Source organism: Nomascus leucogenys, chromosome 6, assembly GCF_006542625.1.
Source record: "Nomascus leucogenys isolate Asia chromosome 6, Asia_NLE_v1, whole genome shotgun sequence".
Lineage (NCBI taxonomy): Eukaryota > Metazoa > Chordata > Mammalia > Primates > Hylobatidae > Nomascus > Nomascus leucogenys.
Window position 1 is genome coordinate 16,316,535 of NC_044386.1, and position 13,242 is coordinate 16,329,776.

The 13,242-nt window shown below is 44.0% G+C and overlaps 1 protein-coding gene across 1 annotated transcript in view; it reads left to right on the forward strand.

Annotated features, from left to right (window-relative positions):
* The first annotated feature begins 304 nt into the window (after window positions 1-304).
* BASP1 (brain abundant membrane attached signal protein 1) overlaps window positions 305-13,242 on the forward strand; it is a 60,243-nt gene continuing 47,305 nt past the window's right edge. The window contains exon 1 of the mRNA XM_003263150.4: window positions 305-576. The gene's annotated coding sequence lies outside the window, so the exon portion shown is untranslated. The remainder of the gene's footprint in view (window positions 577-13,242) is intronic.

The following is a 13,242-nucleotide window of genomic DNA, read 5'->3' on the forward strand; positions in this document are numbered from 1 at the left end:
GAGGGGAAGGGAGGTGGGGGGAAGGGAGAGACCAGGATGGAGGATAGGAGAGAAATGGGGGTGACTGTGCTGGAGGGGAGGGGAGGTGGGGGCCCAGAGCTGGGGGGAGTCAAGGGGAGGCGGGCGTGTCCGGGCTGGAGGGGAGAGGGGAGGGTCTGCGCCGGAGGGAGGGGAGGGGAGGGGAGCAGAGAGAGTGCAGGGGGTGGGAGCACGGAGCTGGAGGGAGTGGAGGGGAGGCGGGCGGGGCGCGGTGCTGGAGGGAGGGGAGAGAGGCGGGCGGGGAGCGCGGGAGGAGGGAGGCTGGGCGGGCGGACGCGCGGGGGGAGGGCACTGGGCAGGAAGGGGAGGGGGAGCGAGCGCGAGAAATGCAGAGGCTGCAGCGGCGGCGGCGGCGGCAGTAGCGGCAGCGGCGACGACGGCGGCGGCAGCGCTCCAACTGGCTCCTCGCTCCGGGCTCCGCCGTCGAGCCGGGAGAGAGCCTCCGCCAGCGGCCAGGCACCAGCCAGACGACGCCAGCGACCCCGGCCTCTCGGCGGCACCGCGCTAAACCAGGGGCTGCGCAGGCACCCAGAGCCGGTAAGGAGGCGCGCCCGGTGGCCCCGCGCCGCCGCGGACCCGGGGGCCTCCGTCCCCCACCGCGCTGGGCCCCGCCCCGCAGCCCACAGGCTCTCCCTTCGTGCAGCGGGCAGCGGGAATGTGGGCCTGGATTGGACGGCAAGGGCCTGGGTCCCTCTGTGAGGGCTCCGTCGCACTTCGGGGATCCCGGGTGATGGGGGGCCCAGAAGTGGGAGGCTTCAGCCGCTCGCGTGGTGGAGGGGTGAGGGGGGTGGCGAGGTTGGTAAACGGAGCTGGGGGGAGGGGGCTGTCGGGGAGAGAAGCTGCGGGTGACTGGAGGAATTGCCGAATGCGAAACCCCCTCAGTACGTTGAGTCCCGGGGAGACGGTTCTGTGGGCTGAAGGGAGTGCTTCCGTCATCGGAGCCCTTACCAGCCTTGGAGAAAGCGCTCGGGGCGAGGGGCGCAGCAGCCAAAGATGGAGGGTGGGGGTGGGGTGGGGCGGGCGGGAGTCCGGGGAGAAAGAAGATGGGGAATCTGGCCCGATCAGAAGGAAGTGGGTGGCTTTTTGCTTTGGCAAACGAGTTTTCTGGACCCATGGGACTCCTGGATCTTGATTCTGGGGCCAAGGAATACGAGGTTCACAGGGCGACGAGCACTCAGAAGCACCTCCCGAGCAGATCGGAGCCCCAGGCTCGTCCGTGGCGGAATTGCCTTCCCACGAACCCGTGGGCTGCCTCGGAGCGGTTTGTTTTTTCGAGCCTTTGGTTCCAAGAATGCGCCAGGCGCCTCCGCCCTGGGCCCCGGCCCCGGCCCGGGGGGTGTGGGCTTGAACCTGACAGCGCGCGGCCCTTAACTGGGCTCAGCCGCGCTGGGAGCGCAGGGTTGGGGTTGAGCAGCTTTTGCCCAAAGCGCTAAAGCTGAAACCCGGCGCCCGGTTCCTGCTCCCCCCGCCCCCCGTCCCCCCTCCATTTCCAGAAAAATAAAAATTGCGGAATCCTGGATCCGATCGCACGCACAATGCGCGGCTGCAAACCGCATTCTTTTCATGAATATTCATCGAACGCTTGGCCAGGCTCCTTATCTGCTTCCCCAGAGACATTTCCGCCTTGAAACGAACTCGGTGGACAGCCCTTGCCCGTGTAATTCTCACTCTGCTGAAATTAGCACAGCGCACATGGGTGCATTTTTTAGTACCTTGTACAGGGTTGACACACCTCTGTCTCCCCCGCGACCACTCGCACTGTGGGGCGGGCTAAAACCCAACACTAGCATTGAAATGGCCTTCTGCTATAGGGTTGTGGACCGACCCCCCCCCCCCCCCACCACCTCCCGGGATTACAGCCCGGGCCAACAGACCCCCAGTATACTGCAGGCAAAATGAATGAATCGGGACTGTAATTACCTATTCCTTTGTCTTGGCCTCGCGCATGCGCCGGAGAGCAGGGTGTGGAGGGCCCGGCAGCCCCATCCCATCTCCATCATCAAGCCACCCACTCCCCTCCCGAGCCGAGGAACAAAGGCGTTTGCCCTAAATGTTGCGGGAAACCCTTGGACACCAATGACAGTTTTTCCCGCCTGTGTGTATGTTTCTTCTTTTCCAGGCTGTCTCTCATCTTTTGCTTTCTTGCTGATTTCAACTGACCAAAATTAAGATTTGCCTTGATGATGATGAAGGCAAATTGTGGATTAAATATTTTGTACCCGCACATTGCTATTTTCCTTTCTAGTACTGTTCATTGTTCTATTTCCTGTAACATATCTTACTGCAGTGAGGGTGGCTTTCTTAATTTGCATCAATTAACCGTTTGACAGATCTTTTTCGGTCATTTGATTAAGGGACGATGGCCTCAAAACTCAGTGGGCGTTGCCTCCAGTGACACCACTTGGGGAAAATTAAGACATCTTAGCGTTTATTCGAACAAGATGGCCTACAAAAACCGGAGAGAAGAAAATGATTACCTTGTCAGGATCCTAATCCTTTCTGTTTTCTCTGGACTCCGACCTCATTGTTTCATTAAGGATTCCAAAAGGCGAATGGCGTCCAGATGGAAATCTACTGATGGGGGGAGAAAGAAGGCAGTCGCTGGGGTGAAGCTGGTTGATTAGGTTCGCAATGATTCCTTTTTCCCCATTACCTAACAGAAGCCATGATATACCTTTGATGGCTGATTTTCTTTCAGATGATCTGTTTTCCAGGTTATGGCCATTTAGATTTATTTTCAGGCTAGTTTGTTTTTACCACACAAAAAGGGACTTATCGTGTATATCAAATAGCCAAATATGATATTTTTTGCAGTGGTAGGTTATGTTTAACAGGGTTTTATGCTTAAGTACTGTCAGTACATCCTGGTGGAATAACACGTGGCAGCAATGGAAATCATCTCTTTTGTCCTTTTTGATAAGAACTTGATATTGACCACGTTCAATATATCAGGGCCCATCCACTGGCTTGGGTGGCTGTCTAGCTGTCTTCTAGGTGGCATGGATTGTACCCTCTGTACTCCTTAGTATTGAGTAGTTTATTATGATTTAGAGAGCTACGTTCTTTTTTCTTTTCCTTTAGGTTGTGTTTTTGGCGAGGGGTATGTTGGAATATAGAACAAATTCAATAGCAAATATATACCAGCATGTCCCAAATTCAGTAAATCTTAGGTTTTTGAGTGAGATAATATTTAAATCGATTTTTAAAAATTATTACAGAATTAAAAAATTTCTATCAGTTCGCTTATTCTTTTAGCCAGCTAGCTTTTTTGCCAAGCTTTAGCAGGTAGAGAAATTGAGCCTTTTGATAAAATGCACCAACAATGACAGTGGCATTTCTGTTCTTTAACTGGTACTCAGTCTGCCATTGTGACGTGTAGAAGAGAACCTTATCTCCCCACATCACCCTAGTTTAAAGGTCCAATGGGAGAGCACTAAACATTTAGGCTGTCTATCCTTGGAGGCCTCTTCATAATCCTGAATTTACTAGGATCCATAATCCTCCTGGATCTTACGGTGCAAGAGGTGATGCGTTCTGTCTCCTTATTTTTTAATTTCACAATTAAGAACAATTTGAAGCCATTTTCATTCCATGGTCAAGCGGAGTATGACATCAGAGAGAAACTTTCATTTGGAGGAGATTTGATCACTCTAAAATGGAAGACTATGATATTCATGGTAGTTTTGTAAAAATTGCAAAATCCACACCCATTTTTAAAAACAAGGTGTCATGTATATACACATGCACACATATACATACTTGTTTATACACACTCTAAAATCTTATGAATAACTTGAAATCACACTGGTTGGTATAGAATATTATTTTATAGTGCTTTGATACTGGTCTTTGGAACAATCAATTTCTGTCTTTCTAAATATGTGTTTGAAAGGGAAAGCCTAGCAAGTCTATTAATAAGCTCACTTCCCATTTATCCCAGTGTACCTGGAGCATTAAGCTAAGACGTTCATCCACAGGCTTAAAAACTTACATCAAGCACTACTGAACTTTACAAGCTGGAATAAACAATGCCTACTAAATAAAAGATTTATAAAATTGTTCTGTCTTATTTTTGTGATCTCTTGTAAATGTTTTTTTTTTAAATATCCAAAGAAGACCTGTGAACTATTATTTGTCAGAAGCAATTGCCCTTGATATCTGATTCTGTTGAAAAGAAATGCTTTGATTTGTCCAGACCTTTATCTTAATGTAGTTTGTACCTACTTATTTCACACCTTCTTTCTCTTCTTAATGATGGTCTTAGCTGGTACCCTGGAAACCAGGTAACTGCTGGGGAAGAACGCTGAGTAGGTATATAGACAACTTGAATATTCTCTGAAAAAGGGTATGGAATCTTTATTGTTATAGCAAATTTTCTCTATATCTAATCCTTTAGATTTATTGTATCTCTTAAGACGTTAGATAAGCCAGTGAACACGAGCTTTTCTGTTTGGCTTAATTACAGTGGACAAAGATTAGGAAGTAACTGTGAGGTTGCAAATAGAATATTTTGAAAGATAAAGTACTCTTTATGTGTTTTGGGGCAATGTTTTTGGAGTGGTTTCTCAGGAAATAGTGTAAAGACACTGGATTTGAAGAATCTAATAATTCCTATTTTGGGGTTATAATAAGAACTACATATGATATCTAAAAATGACTAAGTGTGGAATGGCTGGCTCTTAAGGGCTCCTCAACCTTTCAGTCTCAATTAGCTAGTGATATCAATTACACTGAAAGTGTTTTCAACAACTGAAAGTGTCAATCAACACTTTCAGTGCAATTGACATCACTAATTTCAGTATATTCAGCTGTATTTTTGTTCCAGCTTGATTAATGAAGCCCGGGGGACCCCAGGAGTATTAAGTTAGAAGTAGGATGTCTCAATCCTAAAGGGGACCAAATATCATGGTTCCTGTTTTCTGTCCTTGTGTTTGTAGATATTTGAAATTATGTATTGTACGGGAATTAGCCTGAAAGTGTATTTCATGATATCAAGATGGCCACCTTCCTTGATTCCCCAGGTCTGCTTATACTTATGTAACTTAAGAGGTGGCATTTAAGTTCTCTTGAGAAAATACAAGGGTAGTCTTGAAACCACAGCAGTGCCCAGCCTGCCAAAGGAAGGCTTTTGTGAAATGCCTTTCCAGCCACAGCCTTTGAGGCAGACATCTAGGTAAGTGTCACATGAGAACAGATGTCTGGTAAATGCTCTCAAGAGTAAAAATGAACCATACAGAGTCCATTTCTCACCAGAATATAGTTCAATTGTAATTTTGAGGAGCCACAAGCCTAAGAAGGAAGCAGTGTGATTAAAACAGCATTCTCCTTTTCCCTCTAGAAGTCAGAAATGGGATGAAATAGGAGGCAGAGAGAATGAAATAGTGTGTTTTTCTTCTGCACCCTAAGGATTTAAATAACATAAAAAATTATTTCTTAATGTTTTACAGACTTTCCATACTCAGTACATTTTTGAACAGAAACAGGGAAAGCTGAGATTTTTTGACTCAACAAGGCCGTCAGTGCTGAGAGGTGGTGATTGAGCAGGCTTGGAAGTCTAGGAATACATTCCTGAAAGCTTTAGAGATTTAGAAATAGAAACCATCTGCAAGCACCACAGGGGCCCAGGGCGTAAGGAAACACTTCAGGATAATATAGGAAAATGGTGTGCAGTGGAGAAGCAAAGCATTTACATAATATTTTCCCCTTATCACTTAAGCATTTTGTGAACTCTTTTTTTTTTTTTTTTTTTTTTGGTTCATTTTGAAGGAGGCAGGACTGGACTTCATTGGTTTGTGTTTTGAACTTCTGTTTGAAGTAGATATTTCAGCAATTTGTACGTTTGTAGGGAGTATGATATTTAGAAAGCATGATTTGGAGGGTTAGGCGTGGTGGGGATGGACTTTGGAGCCACAGCACTGGTTCGAATCTTCTCTCAGCCATTTACTGGTTGTATGATCAAGGTAAATTGCTTACCTGCCTCAATTTTATTTAGAAAATGGGGATTGTGATACATGGTTACTGTAAGTATTAAACAAAATTGTCACGCCCTTAGGACAATGCCTCCTTATATTCAGTGCATCTTTTTAACCACAGTCACTATAAAGGAGTGAGAATATCAGTTTTCTTTACTGCATCCTCCATCTATAGCTATTCATATGTTTGTTTCAAAGAGACCATTATTGCAAGACAGGCTAATGGTGGTGCCTTGCTCAGTAGGTAGAATATAGAAGTCTGTGGTTTAGAAAAGTCCTCCAGGTGTGGTTAGGAATACCCTAAATCCGTCAGCAGTTCATGTGGACTAAGTTTCCAAAGTCCACAGCGGGTAGGTTAATACAACCCAGCCTCCATACTGAATTTGTATTTTTTTAATTGAAGGAAAAAAATGAAAGTCCTTGGAACTTCAGAGACAGGATTACTGCTTTGATATGTTGAGACCTGGACTCACCCTGATGAGCTGTATGACCTTGGGTGTAGATATAATTCATTTAGATTCCTGAAAATCCTTAGCTTTGTTGTATCTTGAATCAGATGTATCATTAGCATTTGAAAGAAGTCTAAGTCATTAGTACTGAGGTTGATAAGCCAACTTAGGTATTTTACATTCCATATTAGTCCCACTACCTCCACCCCGCCCCTGCCAAACAGGCATCACCTGCCCACCGCCTCCATACCTGGAATAAAACTGAAGGTTGTATTATGTAGGAATGTAAAGATGTTGTGATCTATTGACAAATCTTTGGAAGGAATTATCCCTGTGGGGACCTTAGTAATCAGGAACTCTGAACAACAAAACAAAAAAGTCTTCGGAATTTCAGATATTTGGGGTGGATAAATTCTGGAACTGGCCTTAACATTTCAGACATTTACTTCAGGGATATGCCGAAGGGATTTGCTTTTGTCCTTCTGGACACTTTGTAGTTGAGCAAAGGTAAATTCACTCTCATTTTGGGTAAATTGTTGTTTAACAGCTTCCTTAAACAGGTTTTTGTATCTTATGGATTCTGGAGGGAAATCATATATTTTACTTTATCTGTCAGGTGTTCACTGTAAGGAAGGGGATTTTAGATATAGTGGTTATGTCTTTTAAAAAGTTTCCTAGGATTTCAATCCATGTCTGATGGAGCTACACTGTACTTCCCCTAAGCCTTGGCCATTTTATCTTAGGTAATATGGACTCTTGAGGAGGGGAAAAAAAGGGGAAGGGGGCTCTTGAATAAAATGGATAACCTTTTCACATATTGACATCTTCAGTATTAATTTAGAGAGAGCGATACTAACTTCTTCAATGAAAAATTACTTATGGAAGAGATCCAGTGTATAATTTTAATATTTCATCAGTATTACGCTAAATTGCTTGTAGATTAGAGGTGCTTCTTGTCATAGTGAATGGAGGCTAATACCTTAAGTCATTCCTTTCTAGTATGATGATTGTGCTTGCTCTCACTAAGGACTATAAATGTAGATTTGGTTGATACCTTCATGTTTCTCCTTGTACATTGCAGATGGAAATCATAACCCCAAATGTCTTACTTACCTGCAATTTTGCTCTGAGATATGGACCAGGTTCTAGTAGACCCTCTGCCACTGGGTAGTTAGTGTTGCCTGATTAGAAATAAACCAAGTCCTGCCTAAATTTGTCAATCTGTTTTGTTCTGCGTCCACGCAGGATTCATTTACAGAAAGCCAGTGGCTGCTTTTAACCACTGTCGAAACCTCAGTCCTTTGTAAATGCTTTCCTTGGAGCAGAAGGTTTAAAAGCTCATGACTAAACACTCATTTTGGAACTCAAAAGAATCTTAGAGAAGTTAGTGGGTTGCTCAAGGTCCCACAAGCTGCTTATGGGCTGCGTGGAAACCTAGGTTATTTCCCCATAAAGCCTCACTCCTGCTGCCCCTCTCTTCTGAGAGAGAAGCAGAGAATGTCTAATTGAGTCACTCTTACTCACTGTCTGCAACGTAAACATTTTTTTCTACTATTTTTTTTTTGTACCCTAGAACCATTAAAAAAAAAAAAAAACAAAAAACAGTCTGGATCCTATATCCGTCTCATGATCTCCCTCAGAGGAGACCTCTTCGGCCTTTTAATACACCACACATGGCCTTTTAATACAGCACACATGCCCCAGGGGGCTGCTGCAGTCACTACTTGCTGCCACTTCATCCACAGGCCATCTTCCCCTCAAGTTACCCCTCTCTGCTTCTTACATTATGTGCACGTGGTTTCCTTTATATGCCAAAAAGTATATGGCATGCACTAAAATAACTTTCTTCATAAAACTAAACTTTAGTTTTTCTAAAATTTAAATTAAATCCTTGTTTTTCTCCCAAAATGCACAGTGGTTGGGGGTTGGGGAGCTGGCGATGGTGGGTATGTGTTTGAAAAGAACGCCAGCTGGCTTTAGACTTATTTGGGGGCTATAGAGCAAGCGGAGCAGTCAGGCATCCCACCCACCCCTGAAATGCTCGGGGCCCTCTTGGCAGATCCAGTGTGACGTTGTTGTGGCAGGTGGTGGATGGAGAGCTTTTATGCCGATTTCTAGCGTTATCTGGCTTATTGGTTTGAGAGCTGCATACAATGGGATGTTTAATCTTTTTGATTTAAAATTACCATTTATAGTATTTGGGGTGATTTAGAGGATTTAAAAAATCTGTTAGATTCTGAAGTAGTCCTTAAAATATGGAACTTAAGTGCTCAAGATGCTAAAACACTTTCTAAAGCATGCTATTGGGATGTTTGAAACTGATGTTAGTAAATGTAAACTGTGTGCATTTGTGTTTGGATAATCTGATAAGTTTAGTTTTTGATGAGATACAATTTTAATTTCACATTGAAAATGATATATTGAGGGCAATAAGGGGAGCTTTGAATTTACATTTTCCAGAGAAACCCACAATTAATAGGTAACTTTTGTTTTCATAATGCTTTTAATTATTACACTTATGTAGGTTCAGAAATGGATATATTCCTAAAATAAACCCAAATTAAAACTTCTTTGTCTTTTTAAAGAAAAGCTGTGGTTCTATTAGAGAAAAATACTTCTTTTTTAAGTTTATGAAGAAATACATGTTAGATAAAAACTTTTCCTGGTTGAACTTTCTAAATTACAAGTTTCCTGAATTGCTTGGCAAAGTGATTTTGAAAAGACCCACTTCATTTTTCCTTTGACAGTCTATTCAAAACACCATTACCACATAGACTAATACAATAACCAAGGTAAATAGTAACAAGATCTAATGGGGGAAATAGTGTATCAAAAGGGGGAAAACAGTATCCACTGACAGAGAGAACTAGCTGTTTCTTAAAGAGACAGAGAAGAAAGGTTTCCTCAGAGTTGTTGGGTCTTCATAGGATGCTCTCCTGTCCTTCTCTGAGCTTGCCTTGGAAACTGTAGAGGCTGTAGGAATATTTTCTGTCTTTAACGCTTACTAATGTTCTCAGCTATTTCAGCAGAGATCACAGTGTCTGTATTTTCCTTAGGTGTAAGATGATTGGAGAAAAGGAAAATGTAGAGAAATCAGATTGACTTTAGGTGGACAGGCAGAGAGTCCTGGAGTGACTTCCCACTCCTTAATTCTGCAATGCACCCAGAAGGCAGGGTGAGGTTAGGTGATCACCTGGGTGATCTACAGCCACTGTTACTATGATTAGATAAATCATATTTAATCAAATGATTAAATAATTACTATAGCCATTATTACTATGATTAGAAAAAGTGTCCTGGAATCTTCTCTGAATAACTCATTTTTCTTTTTTTTTTCTTTTTTCATTTCGCTCTGTCGCCCAGGCTGGAGTGCAGTGGCGCAATCTCAGCTCACTGCAACCTCTGCCTCCTGGGTTCGAGCGATTCTCCTGCCTCAGCCTCCCGAATAGCTGGGATTACTGGTACCCGCCACCATGCCCAGCTAATTTTTTTGTACTTTTAGTAGAGACGAGGTTTCACCATGTTGGTCAGGCTGGTCTCAAACTCCTGACTTCGTGGTCCACCTGCCTTGGCCTCCCAAAGTGCTAGGATTAGAGGCGTGAGCCACCGCGCCCGTCCTTTTTTCTTTTTTTTTTTTTAGACAGTCTCACTCTATCGCCCAGGCTGGAGTGCAGTGGCGCAATTTCTGCTCACCACAAACTCTGCCTCCTGGGTTCAAGCGATTCTCGTGCCTCAGCCTCCCTAGTAGCTGGGACTACAGATGTACACCACCAAGCTCGGCTAATTTATATATATATATATATATATATATATATATATATATAATTTTTTTTGACAGAGTCCCGCCATGTCGCCCAGGCTGGAGTGCAGTGGCACGATCTCGGCTCACTGCAACCTCCGCCTCCCAGGTTCAAGCAATTCTCTTGCCTCACCCTCCAAAGTAGCTGGGACTACAGGTGCCGCCACCACGCCTGGCTAATTTTTTTGTATTTTTTAGTAGAGACGGGGTTTAAGTATATTGGCCAGGCTGGTCACAAACGCCTAACCTCAAGTGATCTGCTCGCCTTGGCCTCCCAACGTGCTGGGATTACAGGCGTGAACTACCATGCCCGGCCAATAACTCGTTTTTCTAAGGAAGAAAGAAAGAATCTCAATTAACAATTGGTGATGACAGTGCCTCCCAAGGCTTCTCATAATCACCCAACCTCAGGTAAACAGGGTGAATGCCACTCTATTGACAGGAGGTTTATTGTGGCACTGGGTTTTCCTCAGTAGCCCTGGTGATCTGTTGTTGAGAACCCAAGCTCAGATTTCCCAAGGCTCACCCAACTGGACTTTAGAAACCTGGTTCCAGAATTTTCAAATGTTTGGTTTTCAGACAAATAGTAACAAGTGTTTGTACCAATGTTCTCCAGAAGGTTGTTAAGACAAGATTGATAATGCTTCCCAGGTATGTGTTTCTTTTTCTGACTCACAGCTGCATGTTACTAGTTTTCCTCATCTGACCTGATGATTGACTGATGGAAAGTCTCATTGAAGGTTTGGTTATCCTTTCATTGGTAGAAGAGAAAAAAAACAGGACATAAGTGGCTTATTCCATTCACCTCTACTTTTCTATTGTAACTGGATTTATTTCTGCCATCCAGACAGAGAGCCTGGGCTTTGATTTCATCTGTACCAAAGTTTTCTGGGTGGGCAGGTACAGGGAGTCACCATAAGAACTCAACTGACCACAATGCAGAGAGAGGTAACTATCCAATGGAATGGTAACATGGTTCCACTACGACAAGAACTGTAGTATTAAATGAAATGAGTTCTTAATGGGAAAGGAGTCCTGTGAATATTTCTAAGTTGTTATGTTTGACTTAATTAACTCTTAAATGCAGGGAATTTAACTAAAAAGTGAATTTAACAAAGAAGTGAATTTAAAAGCCAACAAGCTTCATATCTCTCCACCTCACCCCAAACCCGTGTTAATTAGCCCTTCTTGCTTAAATCAGATCGCTTTGTTGAACTTTAATGCTGTGACTAGCAATGTATTCTTTGACCATATCCTTGTTTCCAGCAAAAAATACTGCCATGTTAAGGGGAGAAGGAAGTGATGGATAGAGGGACCAGTTGGCAGATTGGGACACATGTACACACACTATTCCTTTAACCTGCTTTCTTTAGACCCGTAGTTCCTACCTGTGAGTCTCATTTCTGTATTGATCCGCATTGGCTAAGCATACAACTAAAGGGGAATTCTTTGTCTTTTCTTCAGTGAGCTAGCCAGGAATCTCAGAAAAAGGGCAAAGAAGTCCAGAATGATGTAATGCTGCAAAAAATGTTACTGCTGTTTCTAAGGGGAGTGGAAGAAACCCAAGCCAGTTTTGAGTTGAGTAAGGGGGTGAGAATTCAGGGATGTATACCTATTTAAAAAAAAACCAAAACTCTTAGGATATCACACAGTGTGGCAAACCAGCAAGCCCTGACCTGTTAGCAGTTGTTTGCATAGTTTACCAGGTAGAGAAAGCATCCACAGATAGAACCAAATGTTTGAGGACACTAACATGCACTGTAGTTAGTGTGAGGTTTAATTGGCTGGGGACACATTTCCATTTAAATCTGACTCTGATAACACATTTAACTACTTCCCTAGCTAATTACACAGTTCCAGGCTCGAGAGAGGAAAAGGCACCTGTAAGCAGTGGGATGTCTTGTTAAATAAGGTTTGAAAACCCTTCCGAAAAGGAAGAAATGGCTGTACTTGGGGACGTTTGAGCATAGTAATTGTGCAGCCTTGCTCCTGGCTGAGGGGAGGGGAAAGAAAGCCCTTCGTTTCTGCTCCAAGAAGTGTTCAAATTCCCCTTATGTGGGCAGAATTTTTGGTAAGTACAATACAGGAAGCAAAACTGCATTGTTCTAGGTCAGCAGTCAATGACCTCTTTTTTCTGAGCCCCTCTGTTCCCTCCTCACTGTGTGTTCAGGGGACAAAAGCACAGAGCAGGAGAAGAGGAAGGGAAGTCTGGGAGAGGCTGGGAAGATGCACCCGCATTAACACAAGTTGGGGAGGCACCAATGCTCTGCTCCTCTGTCTACTCAGGCTGCCATAACAAAATAACAGATGGGATAACTTAACCAAAATATATTTTTTCATAGTTCTGGAGGCTGGAAGTCCAAGACCAACATGTTGGTAGGGTTGGGGTTTTTTTTGTTTTTTGTTTTTTTTTTTGATGGAATCTTGCTCTGTCACCCAGGCTGGAGTGCAGTGGCACTATCTTAGCTCACTGCAACCTCTGCCTCCCGGGTTCAAGCAATTCTCTGCCTCAGCCTCCCAAGTAGGTGGGATTATAGGCGTGTGCCACCACGCCTGGCTAATTTTTTTTGTATTTTTAGTAGAGATAGGGTTTCACCATCTTGGCCAGGCTGGTCTTGAACTCCAAAGTGCTGGGATTACAGGCGTGAGCCACCGCACCTGGCCCAGACTTGAGTTTTCTAAATCAGAATGGAATGATCCTGGGGAAGCTCATTTTAAAATCTCCTACCCAGAGCGGCAATGGTAGAGAGCCCTTCTTGTTCTAGACAGAAGAGTTGACCAGATGCCACTTTAAAGTCCTATTCTAGCATCTGTGCTTTCTGTTAGCGATTCATCAGACAGACTGTTAACGGTGGAACCGATTTTACTGGATAGAGACTTGGGGTTGAAGACAGAAGGCAGGGGCTTGAATAGAAGCAAGTGCAGGAAGAGTGGTGGGGGTTTTGACAGAAAGTTTATGAATCAGTGGGACACCAAGGAAAGG